Genomic DNA, 19,867 nt, shown 5'->3' with positions numbered 1-19,867 from the left:
AAAAAAAATTATTTTAATTTAATATTGTTATAAGAATTCACTAGCAACGGAAAACGACGTGTTCGAAAATTCTGCGAAAACGCGTTCATTTCCCTCCAACGGTTAAACCAATTTTTTGAGGTTTTGATAGGATAAATTTTGAATAAATTAATTAAAATTCGACGAGTAATTTATTTTTAATAATTTATTTATTTATTTTTTTTTTTTGAATTATATTAAGTAATAAAACGCATAATTTAATAAATAATATCGAAAAAAAAAATTTTTTTTTGATAAATATTAAAATTTTTAAAGTGCTGAACTCTATTGGTATTTTTATAAACTACACATAAAACGTTAGTTTAATTATAAGTCAATAGGTGTCATTTTTAACAAATATATATATGTTTACATAATGGGAACCGGCAATAAAAATTTTTATGACCGGTTCAAAAACCTCAATTTTCGAAATATTTTCACGAAAAAAAAGAAGAATTGTTATCAATAATATGTAGTGATAATAAGAGTATACGCACGCGTATTAGTTACTCGTAATTTTTTTTTTATAATTAAATAATAATTATTTTATCGATAAACACGCACACACGTCGGGTTTTAAATGTAAACAAAATGTGTAGGAGTGTTACGAAATCAAAACAACAACAACAAAATTTAAATTAATGCGATATTAATTATATAAAAGGTAAGTATTATCAATATTATCACGATTATGATGATGATGATGATGATTTACACATATTTTTTTGGTATTTTAATTCGAGAGGAGTCTTATTATATGTGAATATTAATAACGTTTTAAAAAAAAAAAAAATTCGACTAAATATCATTAATGTAATATTCATTTTTTTCCACCCCCCATCCCTTTTATCCCCGGGGAGAGAGGTAGGAGTAAGGGTAGGGGTAGGGGTTAGGATCACAATGCGTGAGTGTATATAAATAAAAAACAAAAAAAAAAAACCTTGATGAAAATTAAAAAAAAAAAAAAATCAAAAACAAAACAAAGACTAAAAAAAAAATTTTTTCCAATAATCATTAAATAAAAAAAAAAAAGTTATTATCATTATTATTATTAATATTATTAATATTATTATTATTATTATTATTATTATTTCTTTTTATGTTTTTGTCATTTTTTTCGTTTTTAAATAAAAAAATCAATTTAAATAACTTTTTTTTTTATTTTTCCAAAATTGAAATTTTATCGATTTTTAATTTATTTGTTTTTCTTTTTTTTTTTTTTTTTTTTTTTAAATTGAATTTATTTTACTGTTTTATTTTTATTTTTTTTTTGATACATAATAAAGTAGACGACATTTTGAAAAAAAAAAAAAAATTTGGTTCGTGACACGAAGAAATTACATTTATCAACAAACAAACGAAACAAACAAAACAAAGAAAAAATAAAAATTTTTTTTGATATAAAAATCTTTTTTTAATAACTACACGAATATATATAAATAAATATTATAATATATTTATTTATATATATATTAAAATTACCATAATGTTTAAAAAATTAAATAATTAATATTATTAAAAGTTTTAAATTAAAAAAAAAAAAGGGGGGAAAAAGGAAAAAAGGAAAAAAAACCGTTTGAACCGTTTTTTTTTTTTTTTTTTTTTTTTTTTAATAAACCATGTTGTTTTTTTTTATATCCCCGGAAAAAAAATTAATTAAAAAAGTTGACAAAAAAAATATTTAATAACGCTTTAAAAAAAAAAAAAAAAAAACTTTGAATATAAACTTTTTCATTAAAAAAAAAAAAAGTAATATTAATAATAATAATAATAATAATAATAATAATAATAATAATAATAAAAGTAATTTAATTCTGGTTATATGGATGAGGGGGAAAAAAAAATTGTGACGTCACATAATAATAAAAAAAAAAAAGAAAAAAATTTTTTTTAGGAAACTGTTTTGATTTCATCTTAATTAAAAAATTGTCAAAGTTTCCCTCCCTCCCCTTCTCCTCCCTCTCCCCATTTTTTTTCGATCGAAGGGAAAAATTCGATAATAAATTAATAAATGAAAAAATGCGTAAATTAATTAAATCGATAAAAAAATCGATCTATCGATGGATAAATAAAATTTCTTTTTCCACGAAATTATATATCAACAATTTTTTCTTTTTCTTCATCTTCTTCTTCTTCATTTTCTTATTCTTGATCTTTTTATTCTTTATCTTTTTATTCTTCATCATCTTCTTCTTCTAATTTCACTTAAATTTATTTTTTATATTATTATTATTATTATCATTAATAGAAAAGAGTGATAAATATATAAATAAATAAAAAAGATTTGTAAAATTTTCCGTGTCATTAGAAAACTTTTTTTTTCCCCCCATTTTCCGCCATTTTTTTTCTTTTTTTTTTTTTTGTAAATTTTTTAATCGTAAATTAATTTATAATTAAAAAAAAAAAAGGATTGAAAAGAACACGTAAAGAGATTAATAAAAGGAAAAAATCAAAAAAGAGAGAGACAGAGAGGAAAAAGAGAGAGAGAGAGAGAGAGTAAATGCACAAAACGATTTTTAAAAAAAAAGCAAAAAGAATTAAAAATAAGGATAATACTTAATAAAATATTCAAAATATTTTTCACTTTTTAAAGGTGGTAACAACAAAAAAAAAAAGAAAAAACATAGTGCCAACAAAAAAAAAAAAATAAAATAAATAAATAAATAAAGTTTTTTTCCACACCCCCCCTCCTCCTTTTTTTAATTTATTATTTATTTTTCGAAAAGTTTAAAATTTATTTGTCACTCAACAAAAAAAGAAAAATTTAAGTTACGTTTTGTTCGAAAAAAAATAGTTTAAAATTGTCAAAAACAGGAAACGGAAGAAAAAAAATTTTATTATTATTATTATTATTTAAATATACCACTTCGTTGTTATTATTATTTATTTATTTATTTATTTTCGTCGTGACAATTTTAATAAATAAATAAATTAATATTAATTTATTTATTTAATGTTTTGCACGTTTTTGATTGAGTTTTCTTTTTTTAATTCTCTCTCTCTCTCTCTTTTACTATAAATGACAGTAAAAAATCAAAAATTTGTTCTATTATTATTATTATTATTATTAATTTTCTTTAATACGATTATTTGAAAGCTTCAAAAAAAGGTTTTTTATTTACACGAATTAAAAGTGCTGAGAAAAAAAAACTCAACGACTACGTGGTATTTAATTTTATAAAAATTTAATTTAAAAAAAATAATAATAATAATAATAATGATGATGATTTTTTTTTCTGTACGTTGAAATTTTCAAAACATGTACTAGAGAGCGAAAAAAAAAAGAGGTGAAAAGGGAAAAAAAGGGGAGAGGGAAATTTTGTTTATTTTTTTTTTATTTTTTTAAAACTCGGTTCGAATTCAGTTTTTTTTTTTTTTTTTTTGAGATACAAATTGATTTATGGATGTGAGTGGTGTTCGAAATGCTTTTTTATTCGACGTGTTTCTCTCTGGAAAATTTAATTACATCACTTTTTCACCCATTTTCCAATTCTTCGTTAACTTTTTTCAATCGGCATAAAAAAAAAAACCATTTCTGTTTTTTTTTTTTTTTTCTTATTTTTTTCCTTAGTAATTTAAAAATCAACAAAAAAATATTTACCAGTGCGAGTAAAAATTTTCCTTTGTTATTCTTTGGAAAAAAAAAAAATTTTCCAAGTAATTTTTTCCGCGTGATGCGATTCAAGTAAAAAAAAAAAAAAAATTTTTTGGAGGCGCCGGGTATCGATCCCGGTACCTCTCGCATGCTAAGCGAGCGCTCTACCATCTGAGCTACGCCCCCTTGATAACAACAACCCGACTCCTTGCTCCCCAAAGTTTTCGAAAGCTTTTCCGATCGAATAAAAGCTTTGGCAAAAAAATAAATCACCCTTGGAGGCGCCGGGTATCGATCCCGGTACCTCTCGCATGCTAAGCGAGCGCTCTACCATCTGAGCTACGCCCCCCTCGTTATACAAAGTATATGCGGGCACGAACAAATCACCGTTCGTGCCTAAAAATGCTCTAGATTAGATAAACGAGGTCGAAAAAGACAAAACGACCTTAAGGTACACGTTTCGGCTACCTACTACTACTCCTACTACCGTTCAGGCTCCCACACGAAAGTAGTAACGAGTACCACAACTTTCTCAACAAATCGAATACGTAATGCAGTCAACCATAAGCCTCAGGCTATAGAAAACACAAAACAAACGCGTCAATGAAACAAACAACAATAATAATAATAAAACAAACAATTTTTTCATTGATACAAAAAAAAAAAAATACAATGCTACCACAACCTGAAAAAAAAAAAAAATCAACCGATCACGATTATTATTGATAAATAAATAAACAAAAAAAAAATCGCAGCCATTTTTTTTTTTTTAAATTTTTGGCGGGAAAATATTTTTTTTTTTGGAGTAAAACGTCAAAATCACGTGCATGCGAAAGTGGATGCGTGAGTGGATGCGTGGGTGCGTGTGTGTATATAAAAAAAAAAAAAAAAAAAAATTTTTTTTCGAGGGAAAAAGCTCGGATCGATTGTTAAAAACTAAAAATATAAAGAGGGCGAAAGTGTAGTTTGGAAAATTTCTGTCAAAAAGAGAGAAAACTGCTTCAGTTTTGTTGAAAGCGCGTTCGCCCCAACTAACTTTTCCTTTGGGGGATTTAAATTTCCGGCCATTTTCACCGGATTTTCTTTTTGGCCTGGGTTTTTAGCAGGTATATATTTATTTATTTTTTTTCTCTCACTTTCTCTCTCCCTCTCTCTCTCACTCATTTATTTATTATTTATTTATTATTTATTTAAACGTATTCAATTAAAAATAAATTTATTACAAAACGATAGATATATTTATTATTTTTATCATTTAAGTATCGTTATTATTTTTTTTTTTGCTTTTTTCTTTTTTCTCTTCCCCCTTCTCCCCCTCCTCCCTCATCTTTTCTTTGTGTGTGTGTGTAAGTGCGTGAGTGCGTGAGTGTGTGCCAACGACGAAACGTTTTTTTCGTAAACTATTTTTTTTTTTTCAATTTTTTTTTTTCAATTTTTTTTTTTTTTGTTTCTTTTTTTTTCCCTTTCCCTCTCACTCTCTCTCTCTCTCTTTCTCTCTCTTTTGTTTCAACGTAAATTTTCTGGGTCGTAAGCTTTCATTCGCGTTCTTTCAAATTTACCTTTTTTTTCTTTTTTTTATATTCGTTAAATAGAAAAAAAAAAAAAAATCAATCGAATTCGTCTCATAAGCGAATAAAATAAAATGTATTTATTTATTTTTTTTTTGTAAATTTATTTGCCTGGAGAAAAAAAAGGAAGTTGGCGGTGTGGGGGGCTGAGAGGGGGTAGGGGGTAGGGTAACGGAGAAATAAATATAAAAAAAAAAAAATTTAATGGATTTTTTTTTTCTTTGATCAAATATTTTTACGACTTTAACGGGTATTAACTGAGATTTTAAAAAAAAAAAAAAAGAAAAGAAAGTAAAAAAAATTTTTTAAGCTTCACGTGTACTTTTTTTTTTTATCTACTTTTATTTATTTTGTTTTCTTTTTTCTCTCTATCCTCTTTTATTCTTCTTTATCTTAGTATTTTATTTTATGTAACTTACACGCGCACACGAGTACACACACGTGTTTTTATTTATTTATTAACGTACGACGACCAAAAAAAAATTAATATTATTATTTTACGACGTGATTGCATGACTCCATAATTATTTACGTAAACAAAAATAAATATTTAACATAAGATTTTTTTAATCATTATTAATAAATAGAGGAGCGGGGGGGGTAAAATTGGGGGGAGACGAACCGGGAGGGGAAGAGACAAAAAATTAATCGCGATTCGATCATTTTACGGAATTTTTCCCCGAGAGTTTCGAAAAAAATTTTTTTTTTTTTTTTTTAATTTCGATGTGAAAAAATGACGATGATGATGATGATGATGATGATGATGATGACGAAGGGCAAAGGTTTTACCGTATCAAATATCACAAAAAGTTTTTGTTTTCAATAAGGAGAAAATAAAAAAGAGGTCGGAAAAAATCGAACTGTTCGGATGGATGGATGGATGAATGTGAAAAATAAAACGAAAAGGAGAGAGAGAGATAGAAAACATGTGCGTGTTGTGCATCTCGAATGAAAAAGAGAGAGAGAGAGAGGGAAGAATGAATGAGATGGGAAATTATTTTGACATGATTTTAGAAAACGAATGTTTTTAACTCTATAATAAAAAAAAAAAAATTTTCTTTTTTTTTTCTAGAAGAAAAAAAAATTTTTTTTTATTTTCACACGCGCTCTTACCCACCATACAACCTTCCAAAATTAAAAGCTCAACCTTAAAACGTCTTAATGATAAATTAATCTGGAAAACATATGTATAGAAAATATTTTTTACTTTAACTCATTTCATATTCATTGTTACGATGTGGAAATTATAATAAATTTTTTTTTTTAAAGGTGAAAACATTCGGAAAATAAATTTATATAAAAATGTATAATTATATTTTTCTATCTTGATTATAATTTTAAATAGGTGAGAAAAAAAATGGGTGGGAATCATTGGGTGGAGGGAAAGGGGGGAGGAAATGGGAGAAGGAAAGGAGTAAAAGAAAAAAAAATTGAGATTGTTTTTCATGTTTTCCACTCGTTACAGCCCCTTTTAAACCCCCTTCCTCTTTCTATTCCTTCTCCTTTCCTTCTAATAACCCCTTCCTCTTTTTTAACACCCCTTCCCCTCCTTCTCCCTCCCTTTAAACCCTCCCACCCCCCGAAAAAAAAAACTAATCATCGATTTTTATTTAATTTTTTTTTTCCTTTTGATTTTTAAGTTAGTAATACTCACAATGATCTTTACAAATTTTAAAAATTTAAATTTTAACCTGGTTTATTATCATTATTATTATTATTATTATTATTATTATCATCATCATCATCATCATTTCCGTTTTACATTCGTTTCCTTCGCGTTATTAACTCGTAAAAAAAAAATTTTTTTTTGTTTTTTTAAAATTTATTTATTTATTTATTTATAAATCAAGTTTTTCTTTTTCTTATCGCTTTATTAATATTATTATTATTATTATTATTATTATCATTATTATTTTTATTTTGTCAATATCAATGTTAAATATTATTATTTATTTTAAATTTTAACAAAGCAAACTTTTAAGAACTCGATGCCGACAAACAAACGCCGACAAAAAATAAACAAAGGAGAAGAATTTTTATAAATTATATAATAAAAAAAATTGTAAATATTAAATAATAATAATTACTTAAACTATTTTAAATTGTTTAATAAATTAATAAATAAATAATCAATAAAGTGGTACCAAACACGTAATAATAATAATAATATTATTAAATTGTTGTTGATTTTATCATAAAACCGTTTCAAAGGATTAAATATTTTTAATAGATTTTATTTATTAAATAAAAAAATTATTGATTTTTATTTATTATTATTATCATTTGATCGAATTATTAATTAATAAAAAAAATAGAAAAGACTGGGGGGTGAGGTCGGGGGGCAGGTTTAAAGCAGAAAGCAAAAATTCGTAATTATTTACTTCTCTTTGAAATGAAATACAAAAAATTATTATTATTATTATCATCATTATTAAATTTATTAATTTTTGAAAGTTAAAAAGTGACAGGTAAGGTAAAAGAATTATTTTTTCCAAAGTTGGCAGTACCGAAAAGAAAAAAAAATGATAATTTTTTTAAAAGTGACAGTTAAATCCACCACCGAAGGGGTTTTTTTAAAACTGTCGTTCGGTACTTAAAATAATTTAATTTCGCGGCAATAAAAATGATGGAGGACAAGAAGATGAAGAAGAAGAGAGAAAGAAGAAGGAGGAGGAGGAAAAGAAAATCATAATTAGATTTAATAAAAAAAATGTCAAAATGTCTACAAACGCACGGGTCAAAAAATATTTATTTCTTTTAAAACAATAAAGTTTTTCCTTTTTTTTTTTAAAAAAAAAAAAAAAAAGTTTTGTCGTGTGATTACTCTTTTCTTAAATTCTCTCGAGATTAAAGAGAAAGAAAGAAAAAAAAATATCGAACGAGAGGGAAAGGGATAAAAAAAAATCGAGATATCGAATCGAAAAAAAGGAAATGGAAACAAAAAAAAAGGAAGTAAATGATTGGGTAAGGTTTAAGGGTAATTTTTTTTTTTTTTTAATGTTCTCTCAAAGGTTTTCAAAGGTATTCGGGAGATTTTCCACCGCTAATAATAGTAATAACAATAATAATAATAATGATAATAATTTATTAAACGTCACATTCGTCGCCCACACGTTCAAAAATTTATTAATAACATCGATTTGTTAAATCCTACGAAATATCATCGATATTGATTTTCTAAAAAAAAAGAAAAGAAAAATTCCGGAAACGGAAATAAAAAGTTTTTTTCTTTCTTTTATATTTTTAAACTTAACGCATCTTTTCAAAACTTTTTTCCTTCCTTTCTTTCTTTCTTTCTTGATATCCTCTTTAAAAACAAAAAAAAACTAAGAGTTATTAATAATAATAATAATATCAAATCGTTTTTACACCGACACGTTACGCCATGTTTTTTTTCTCTCTCTCTCTCTCTCGCTCTTCCGAAAACAAACAAATTCAAAACGGAAATGTTAAAAAAAAATTTGACGCCATCGTTAAAAAATTTCCCACCCCACGTATATATTTACATATATTAATAATTTTTCCTATTCATTAATAATAATAATAATAATTTATTAATACCACGACGGAAACGATAAATTATAATCGAATTATTTGATATGTATATATATCGTTTGACAAAAAAAAAAAATATCGATTCGAATAATAATTTTTCCTCTTGGAAAATTCAAAGGCCGAATTTTTTTTTTTTTTTAAAAAAAAGCTTTAAAATACATTATTTAAATGTTGTAGAATAATAATAATAATAATGATTTTTTTTGCACGACAAAATATTTGATGCGTGTCATTTATAAAAAAAAAAAAAATTGGAATTTTTTTTTACGTAATTTAAAATTCATAAAATTTACATGTAAAAGGATTTAATTTCATCAAAAGCTTATAAAACTTGTAGTTGATAATAATAATAATAATCTAATTTCGGTTAAGTTGTCAAAAAAGAATCCTTTAGAACAACGACAATTCGATACTCCGCCCCCCACCCCCACACACCCACAAGCACGCACGATCCACGTGTGTGCGTGTGTGTGCGACAATCGTATAAAAATAATTTTTACTCTAAAACAAAATGGCGTACGATGTAATAAATTACGCGGGAAACGTACTACGCGTTTATTATTATTTTTATTTAACTTCCGGTTTCGTAAATAAAAAATTTGGTTTTTTTTTAAAAACGTTTAAATAGAAAAAAAAAAAAAAAACTATTCAGATTTCGTATAATAAATAATAAAAATGTTTTTTTTATGTGCGATGATGAAAATCGTATACGTAAAGAATACGAAAAGTTTAAAAAAAAAAAAAAAATGGGGGGGAGGGGGAGGAGCAAACAAACGAACGAACAAACAAACAAACGAACAAACAGACGAAATGCGTGGAGGGGGAAAGAGAGGGAAATTTGTAAAAAAAATTGAATTAAATTCAATATTTTGACGTGTCGTAAGAATATTTTTTAAATTTTCGATACGTTGAGTTGTAGGAAAAATTACGCGGGTAAAAATTTTTTTATTCGACAGTTGGCAATCCTGAAATTTTTTTTTTTTTCGTTAATTACACTTTTACAAAAAAAAAAAAAAAAAAATCAATCAATTATTTTTAATGATTTTTTTATATTGAAAAGAAACATCTCGTCGTCCGGTTGTTTGTTTGTTTAATAACATTTGTTAACTCTTTTTATTTTTTTTTTTTTGTGAAAATATTTACGAGAGAGATGAAAAGAGAAAGAGAGAAAGTTGTTTGTTTGTTTGTTTATTTCTTTAATTAATTGCTGTTATAGGTTTTTTTTTTATTTTCTCTACGTAATAAAATCCTGACGTTGCAAAAAAGAATAAAATAAAAAACAGAAAATGTTTTTCTTGGAGTAAATTAAATTTTTTTTTTGCTGTTGCTGTTGTTGATGACGTCGATGTTTGTTGTTGTTGTTTTCTTTATTTATATTTTCATTAATTAATTAATTAATTTTAAAAACATTTATGAAAGATTTATTTTATTAAAAATACGAACACGGAAACAATTAAATCATAAAAAAAAAACGTAATCGTAATTTTCTCTCTCTCTCTCTCTCTCCAACCCTCATCACCGTGCGCGTTTATCCTTCCGCCATTTTCCCCCCTCCCCCGACAGGTTTTTTGTTTTATTTAACGGAAAAATATTTGTATGAATGAATGAATTTGAAAATACGAATCCGCCATTTTTATTTGACGTTTATATCCGTTCGTAAATCCCTGATTTTGTCTTTTTTTCGGGGAGGGGGGAAGGTTGGGAGGGGAAGGAGAGAGGGAGTGAATTTCTTTTCTGTTTTATTTTCTTATCACGATTTATCACGTGTGTAATTTTTTTTTCGATAGTAAATCCACGTGAAAATAAAATAAAATAAAAAAAATTTATTTTTAAAGTAAAATTTCGGGGAGAGGGGAGAGGTGGGAGGTGGAAGGGGGAGGGAAGGGGTAGAAGGGTTTTAGAGGAGAGGGGGAAAGAAAAGTTTTTTTTGTTTTAAATGATGAAAAAATCGATGATGTTGTTTTTCTTTTTTTTTTTTTTATTTACGAATTTAAAAACCCGAAAACTTTTTTTTTTTTTTTTAACGAAACAATAATAATGATGATGATAATAATAATAATGATGACGGTATAAAGGAAATAATAAAATTATTCAAATGTTAAAAGGAAAAACGAGGAAAATTTTTTTTTTGCGTTTTAGGCAAAAAGTAAAAATTAAAGGTGATTATTTTCCGATCGTGTAAGAAGAAAATAAAAAAAAAAAAGGTTTTAGAAAAAAGGTTTTAAAAAATGGCAATTATCTTTTAAAAATTGCTTTACATTAATTTGACGTGACCCAGAGGTCAAATTGTTTTTTTTTTTTTTATTATACGTAATATACAGATATAAATTCTTATATCAACTCCACCCATAGGCATGATTTTTAATTTTTTTTCCATTCTTTTTCCCTTTTCCTTTTTCATTTTTCTTTTTTCCTTTCCCGTTTTTTTCTCCCCATTACCTTTACAATAACGAGTATGATAATGATAATAATAATAATAAATTCGTAATATTTAATTTAAAAAAAAAAAAAATTTTTTTATTTTTATTTTTTGTGTGCACGGAATAAAAAAATAATGAATAAAAAAAAAAAAAGTTTTGAAAAGGTTTAAAAACTGATGATGATAATAATAATAATAATAATAAACAAAATTATTACTATTATTATTATTATTATTTTAAATTAAAATATTTATAATGTGGAATTAAAACGAAAAGGCGTTAAAAAAAGTAAATAAAAAAGAAAATTTTTTTTTTTAAGTAATAAAAAAATGGAAGGATGAAAAAGAAAACAAAAAAAAATTAACGTTGGCGTGGGGGAGGGAGAGGGGACGGATGGGGAGGAGAAAGGGGTGGAGGGGGAAGAGAGAGGAAAGATTTTTAATTTTTATGAGGAGATCAAAAAAGTCTGTACAAACAAAACGGAAACGGTTGAAAAGAAAAAAAATCAAACCAAACCAAACAAAAATTTTTTATTTAAATTAATTATAATAATAATAATAATAATAATAATAATAATAATAATAATAATAATAATAATAATAATAGAATAGAATAATAAAAAAAAATAAAAAGTAGTTTTATAAAATCGAGAGATATGAAAAAAAGGACAAAAAAAGGAAAAAAGGAGGAAAATTTATCATGACAATCTCTTGTCATGGAAATTTATTATTTCGAAAGTACCAAATAAACTAAATTCGAAATTTTTAAAGATAATAAAAAGGTAAGAAAAACCTTTTTCTAGAGATTTCGATGGCAAATAATAATAAAAAAAAAAAATTATCGAATGTATATTTCTCTCTCTCTCTCACTTTTCCGAACAAACAAACGACCGGAATAGGGATTATTATTATAATTAACCATTCGGTATAAATTTAAATTAAAAATTAATTGTCACGTGATTTATTATCAGGGATTTAAATTTTTTGTTTACTTTTTTTTCCCGCGCAAATTATCAATTCCCCTTACGTTATCGATAACGTTATAATTAGATTTTTTTTGTTTTAATATTAAAACATCTGCAAAACAAAATGGCGGTTCCGTAAGTAAAATACATAAAAAGGAAGTTGGTAAAAGGAAAAAAAAAAAAAAAAGGTTTTTTTTCAAAGGATTCATTTTGTAACTTGTTGAATTTATTATTCATAAGCTTTTCCGATTATATTTTCTCGTAAAAATTTACAAAAAAAAATTTTCTCGAACTTTCCATCCCGTTCGCCTCACTCTCTCTCTTTAATCTTTCTTAATCCTTTTTTTTCTCTCATCTTAACACTCTTTCCAAATCAATTCCTTTTTTCCCCTTCTTCCCCCCCTTTGTCGTCGTCCTTTTTTGTTTAAGTGATCGAAAATATAAAAAGTCAATTTTTGAAGTTTCGAAATATATATAAACCGTGAATATAATTTGAGAAAAAGGAAAAGTTTTTAAAAATGTGTCGTGGAACTAACACGAAAATCCAATTAAACGTGACTCGAATGATTTTAACATACGCATCATAATTTTTTTTTAAGTTTTGTTAATAAAAAAATTTTTTTTTCGTCAAAGGAAAATATTATATTTAAATGATAATTTAATGTGGTGATAAGGGAATCATGTGTGTGTTGCGTGTGCGTGTGCGTTTCAATGGGAAAAAAATTTAAAGAAAAAAAAAAAACGATCGGAAAAAATTTTTTTTTTTTTTTATGAATAATAAATAAAGATCGAACGATGGGTTCGTACCAGATTCTCAAATAAATATTAAATAATAATTTAACGTTAAAAAAAAAATTTATAGCAGCAGACGATTATATATAAATATAGCGCTATATTATTTACTATATTTTTTTATAGACGAAATATTATCGAATTCAATAGCGGGATTAAATTTAAAAATTATTCGTTTATTTTTTTGCGTTCGACAATATGTTCGACTATATTAATTACTCCCTTCGCGTTTTTAATTTTTTTTTTTTTTAATATGAATCTACTGCCACGTTCTTTTAATTTTTTTATAGTAAATCTAATGCCACGTTTTTCCCCTCCCCCTCTTCAATTTTATATTGATTTAAATCAATGATTTGTAGTCCATTTAAAACCCACGTGTTCTCTTATTTTTTTTCTCTTCTTTATTTTGTTTAAATAAATAATAATAATAATAATAATGATGATTTAAAAATTTTTTCGGTTGTTGAAAAGTTTCGGTGATGATTTAAAATTTTTTTTTGTTGGTGTTTGTTTGTTTGCTTGTTTGTACGAGTAATTATTTTACATTTAGATATAACAACACATTATCCCTATCCCATATTATCCTTTTTAGTTATAAATAATAATTTTAACTGATAATAGTACGTTGTTGTTGTTGTTTTGGGAAATGATAAAACATTTCGTATCCCCGTGACGTAGGGGGTTAAAGGGTCAATGCGGAGTTTTGAAGGGAGGGAGGGAGAGAGAAGGTTGTTGTTAGTATCAAGATCGGTTGTTTTATTCCTTTTTTTTTGGAAATCGAGCAAAAACTTTTTTTTTTTTTTTTTTTTTTAAATTTACACGTCGGAAACAGAATAATATGTGAATGGGGAGGGGGGAATGACGTGGCAGAAGAAACTCGCGAAAACGACAAAAAAAAAGAAGGAAAGGAAATCTTTTGGGAAAACGTTAAAAAATTTTTTTATTATTATTTAAATTTCGCGCCAAATCGAATTAAAAACAAAAGTATTATTATTTTCTTCTGCTTTTTTTTCTGCCCTATTTTATCGTACGTTATTATTATTATTATTATTTTGCTTTCTTTTTTTTATCCATCATCATCATCGTCTTGACATTTCATTTTCTACGTGTTTGTGTGTGCCATATGAGTGCGCCTCACACGATAACATTTCCATTAAGTTTTCTTTTTTCCCTCTGTCGTTCGTCCTTCCCCCCTCAACTCTCCCCTCCCCATTTTCCTCTTCTTATTTTAAAGCGACTATTATCATCATCATCATCACCGCTGCTACTATTTTAGTTTTTAGCGCTTCAAGTAAACTCGAAACATTATTAAAATGAATTAATTCCGCCATTTTTTTTTTTTATTTTGGAAAATTTTGAGAAATTCCAGTTTTTTTTCCGGATGATTTATCATCAACGAAAAAACTGGAATATTTAAATAGGATAACAATTTTATTAATTAAATTCGATTTTTCTTTCTTTTTTTTTTCTCCAGGCGGAAATGAGATTTCGTGTCATTTTCCGTTCGAGATGATTAAATCCGCCCAGTTTTTTCCTTTTTAATAAAATATATATATACGTAATAATATTCGCACGGTATAGAATCGTAAATATAATTATTTGACGTAACAAAAGGAAAAAAAGGAAAGAAAAAAAAGGAAAGGAAAAAAGGAAAAACAAACGATGAAAACGCAATAAATTGTTTTTTTTTTTTTGGAAAAACTTTAAGTTGAAATTGTTATATGGTTGTTTAATTCGAAATATTTTTACTCGACTCCACCTACCTCGTTGTAAAAAAAAAAAAATTCTAGAAAATCCAACTAATAAAATTACAAAAAAAAAATTGTATAAAAAGTATCAAAACAAACAAACAAACGAACAAACGAATGAAATCCTTTTAAAAAGAGAGAGAGAGAGAGAGAAAGAGGTTTGTCCAGATAACGCCTTATTGAAATTTTCACACGTTAATTTATTACTTAAATTCGTGTGTGTGTGTGTAAAAGATGACAATTATTATTATTATTATTTTAATATGATTATTCTTCGGTACCATCCCTTGTTTTCATCGTGACAAAAACGGGGATTTTGTGGGGGAGGGAGGGGAGAGGGAAGGGGATTTATTCTCCGACACGTTTCTCGTAGTAGAAAATCGTTTATCCGATTTTCTCATTCGACTTATTTTTTTTTTTTACACGTTTCAAATCTTGCGGGAAAATGTATTTTTGTAAAGTAGGAAATCAAGAAATTGCCGAAGATTAAATAATAATAATAATAATGAAAAAGTCCCAAGGGATTTTTTTAGAAAGAGAGGGAAAATCGAATTTTATCCTGAGTTTGAACGAAACGGTCAAAATGGAAAACTATACGCCATTTTTACCTTTTTTTTTTTTTGTTTTAAATTGTCTTTTCTTTTTTTTTTCCACTTCCTGTCGTAGTTGCCATTGTTGCCAAATTTAATATTAAAAATTATTATTATTATCGTGCTTACGACGACGGCAAAGATGAAAGTAGAAGAGAGAGAGAGAGAGAAAAGAAAATTTTCACAAAAAAAAACTAGAATATTTTAAACAAAATGGCGTAAGTGCGTGCGAGTTAAGGATGGGATGGAAGGTGGTGGAAACGGGGAGAAACGTGGGGGAGGGTGAGAAAATACATTTCCTTTTTATTCCTTCCTTTTTTCCTTTTTTCCTTCTTTTCTTATTTAAAAAGAGATTTAATTTTTTTGAAAAGGTCTCGAAACCCTTTACAAGTACTACTACTACTACTTTTAATATTGTGTCAAAATTCTTTTGTCCTTTAAATTTCTTCTTCTTCTTATTCTTTTTATTCTTCTTCACCTTTTTTTTTATCTTATTTTCATCTTTTGATTCTTATTGAGCATTCACGCTCTATCGCATAAAATAATAATAATAATAATAATAATAATAATAATAATTCTTTTTTTATTTCGTTTTTTTCACGTTCGTTTTTTCAATATCGAGCACGAAAAAAAATTTCTTTTTTCCTCCTACCTTTTCTTCCTCCCCTCTCTCCCTTCCCCTTTCCTTTATTATTATCATCATCATTAAATTTAATCCGCTTAACGTCTTAAAAATATATTTTAATAATAATAATAATATGATTATTATTTTCCCGTGAATTTTTTTTTTTTCGCATACATTTATTATAAAATCCCATCATTTATTAAAAACCTCTTTCATTCGTCCATTTTTTTTTATTATTTTGTCTTCTGCTTTATTTATTTGAAAAACAAAAAAAAGAAAAGTTTGTTAAATACGTACACGCACACCCACACGCACGCACTCGGAAAAAAAATGATTAACAAAATTGAATTCAACGGTTAAATTTTTTATTTATATAAAAAACAAAATGGCGTCCAATATTAATTAAATTGTTAATAATAATAATAATAAATTTATTGTTTCATTTTAGAAGAAATATATATATATATATATATATATATTTCTTCCTTTTTTTTTCTACAAAATAAAAACAAACACGTTTGTTTTTAGAAAAAAGAAAAGAAAAGTTTCTATTTGTTAAGAAATAATATTTTTTTATGTCTCTCTCTTTCTCTCTCCCTCCCTCTCTCTTTTTCTCTCTCGAAAAATAAAAACAAACAGGAAATGATTTTCACAAATTGTACGTTCTACATTAACGCAATTTACTTTCTTGACATTTTTTTTTCTTTTCTATTTTCTTTTTATTGCTTGAAATCAAAAAAATAAAAATGGCGGAAAAAATGAAAACACACACAAAAACAAAAACAACAAACGTAATAAAAATAATTATGTTGACCCTTGAAGATTAAACGATCAAATATATTTTCTTTATTATTATTATTATTATTATCATTTATCTGACTAGTTGGAAAAATAATTTTTTTCGTTTGTTTGTTTGTTTGTTTGTCGTTACTTGTTTTGCATCAAAAAAAAAAAAAAATACGAGAGAGAAAATGAAAAAAAAAAAAAAATGATAAATAAAAAAAACAAAAAAAAAGTTTATGTTTGTTGTTGTTGTTGTTGTTGTTTTTGTTATTGTTTTTGTTGATAAAAAAAAATTTCATACGAATGTGAAAACGTGCTGTTGCGAAAAGATAAAAAGATGAGAAAAAAAAAATTAAAAAAAAAAAGTAATTTTTTTCTTTTTTCCATTTCAAATCGTTTTTTGCTGTTTGTTTGTTTGTTTGTTGTTGTTTAGATTAAAAATATAAATCGAGTAAATTCGATAGGAAAAATGACCGATTTTGATAATTAAACAAACAATCAAACGCTTTTAATTATTAAAAAAAGATTTTTTAAGGGAAATCCTTTGCTTTCTTAACAAACTCATTCGATTATTGTATTAATGAAAAAATTGTTTGTTTTATTATTATTATTGTTGTTTGTTTCATTGACGCGTTTGTTTTGTGTTTTCGATAGCCTGAGGCTTATGGTTGACTGCATTACGTATTCGATTTGTTGAGAAAGTTGTGGTACTCGTTACTACTTTCGTGTGGGAGCCTGAACGGTAGTAGGAGTAGTAGTAGGTAGCCGAAACGTGTACCTTAAGGTCGTTTTGTCTTTTCGACCTCGTTTATCTAATCTAGAGCATTTTTAGGCACGAACGGTGATTTGTTCGTGCCCGCATATACTTTGTATAACGAGGGGGGCGTAGCTCAGATGGTAGAGCGCTCGCTTAGCATGCGAGAGGTACCGGGATCGATACCCGGCGCCTCCAAGGGTTGTTAATTTTTTTGCCAAAGCTTTTATTCGATCGGAAAAGCTTTCGAGAACTTTGGGGAGCAAGGAGTCGGGTTGTCGTTATCAAGGGGGCGTAGCTCAGATGGTAGAGCGCTCGCTTAGCATGCGAGAGGTACCGGGATCGATACCCGGCGCCTCCAAGGGTGATTTATTTTTTTTTTATTACCACAAAATGAATTTTAATCCTTAAAAAAAAATTACGGGTCAATTATAGAAATACAAACGAATAAACAAACAAAATGGATGGACTTAATACTCATCGAACTCGTTTGTAATTTTTTTTATCAATGAATTTGTATATAAAATGTGATAAGGAATTACTTTTGTACGGATTTAAATATATTAATTAACTGCGTTTAAATATCGATTCGCGGATTGCATTTAATTGCTGGAGGTAAAATCAATTTTCAATCAGTTACAATTCAATTATATAAACCCAAAACAATTATTTAACGCCGCCGCCATTTTATAAAGTTAAATTCGAATTCAAAAACCTAAATTTTTGTTTTGTGTGTGTTTGTGTCCGTGTAAAGTTTTTCCAGTCGTCGTCATAGTTTTACTATTAATCCTTTTCTCTCTTTCTCTCTCTCTCTCTCTCCCTCTTTTTGTTAATAATAAATTGGAAAATCGTTTAAACTTTTTTTTAAAAAAATTTGTTTAGTAGATAGAATACATGAAAAAGTTAAGAAAAATATTTTCTTTCGCTTCAAGGTTTTTAAATATTCTCTCTCACTCTGAATTCACTGTGAAAATTTATTTTGTAACGTGAGTATTTTATACTGAAAGAGTGAGAGAGGGAGAGAGAGAGAGAGAAATATGATCATTAAACAAAACATTTCCAGATTTTATTCAGACCGTATTAAAAATATGGAAAATTCATTACAATTTCATTTAAATTAAAAGTTTTACCGAATAATAAATAATTCTTTAAAAATTTTTTTTTTAAACACCTTACATAACGAGATTTGTTTATATCTAAGACGAAATTTTATTATTATTATTATTAACATAATTTATGCGAAAGATTTTTTTTTTTTTACATATAATCATCATCATTATTATTATAATTTTCATCTTTATTTTTTTTTCCCGTCTAACAAAAATAAAATTTAATATTTATATATATATTAAATAAATTTTTTGACGTCATAACATTTTTAGTAATTAATATTTTCACATGTTATTTTTAAATTTACTCCGTCATACGACGCCATGATGAATTTTATTATTATTATTATTTAATTACCTTTCATTAAAATTTAAAATTTTTAATTAATTTTTTCGTTTTTTTTTGTTTACACGATTTTTTTCCGGGGATAACAAATTTATTAATTTTTATTATTAATATTATTATTATCATTATCATTATTATTATTATTATTATTATTATTATTATTATTACGTAATGAGTTTTGTTAAGTTTAAGAGAGAAAAAAGTTTAAGAGGAAAATATTCACCCGTTAATGCGTACGAACCTGAAAATTAACGTTGATTCGATATATTTCTAGAGTTTGAAATAAATGTTGGGGAGGTAGGGGGGGGAATGATAACCCAAGAGAATAGGGATCGAAGAGAGGGGAGAAGGTAGAGGAGGGTGAAAAAAAAACGTTTTCATTACGAGAATTACGTAAAAAATTATTTAACGTTGAAATATTTTTTTTTTGTTAAATTTGTTTTCTTATTTTGTTATTATTATTATTATTATTTTATAAACAAAAAAAAAATCCACATGATTATTATTATTATTATTATTAAATTGTGTAATATTTTTAACAAATACGAAAAATATAAAAATCATTTTTTTTAACATCCGGGAAAAAAGAGAAAAAAAAACGAGGAGGAGAGAAAAAAAATTTTAAACGTTGTCACGTTTTTGATTAAACCTTCAAATTTTTCATATCCCCTTTCCCTCCCTCCCCCCACAAAAAAAAGGAAAAAATTTTTCGTATATCCGATATCAAACGATGAAATTAGATTCCAGAAAAAAATTTTCTTTTTGATATCCCCGCCCCTTCCCCCCCAAAAAAAAAGAATTTATCAATATTATTTTTATTGATAAAAAAAAAAAAATTTTTTTTCGAAACTTTTTATTTTATATATTTATTTATTTTACCGACAACAAATTTTCCTTTTTTTTTCTAAACGATAATAATGATGATGATGATAATGATGATGATGATGATGATGATGATAATAATGATAATAATATTAAAACGTTTTCAAGTCATTTATAA

General features: G+C 25.9%; 4 non-coding genes across 4 annotated transcripts; 2 read left to right on the top strand and 2 right to left on the bottom strand.

The window, feature by feature from the left end:
- Positions 1–3,726: 3,726 nt before the first annotated feature.
- Positions 3,727–3,799, bottom strand: Phum_PHUM056320. The gene has a single exon. It is a non-coding gene; the product is annotated as a tRNA-Ala (tRNA).
- Positions 3,800–3,889: 90 nt separating this feature from the next.
- Positions 3,890–3,962, bottom strand: Phum_PHUM056310. Its single transcript has one exon. It is a non-coding gene; the product is annotated as a tRNA-Ala (tRNA).
- A 13,575-nt stretch (positions 3,963–17,537) lies between these two features.
- On the top strand, positions 17,538–17,610 carry Phum_PHUM056300. Its single transcript has one exon. It is a non-coding gene; the product is annotated as a tRNA-Ala (tRNA).
- Positions 17,611–17,700: 90 nt separating this feature from the next.
- Phum_PHUM056290 lies at positions 17,701–17,773 on the top strand. Its single transcript has one exon. It is a non-coding gene; the product is annotated as a tRNA-Ala (tRNA).
- The last annotated feature ends 2,094 nt before the right edge of the window (positions 17,774–19,867 follow it).

The sequence above is a fragment of the Pediculus humanus genome, genomic scaffold (genome assembly GCF_000006295.1).
Source record: "Pediculus humanus corporis 1103172107403 genomic scaffold, whole genome shotgun sequence".
NCBI lineage: Eukaryota > Metazoa > Arthropoda > Insecta > Psocodea > Pediculidae > Pediculus > Pediculus humanus.
This window is presented reverse-complemented; position numbering and strand designations above follow the sequence as displayed.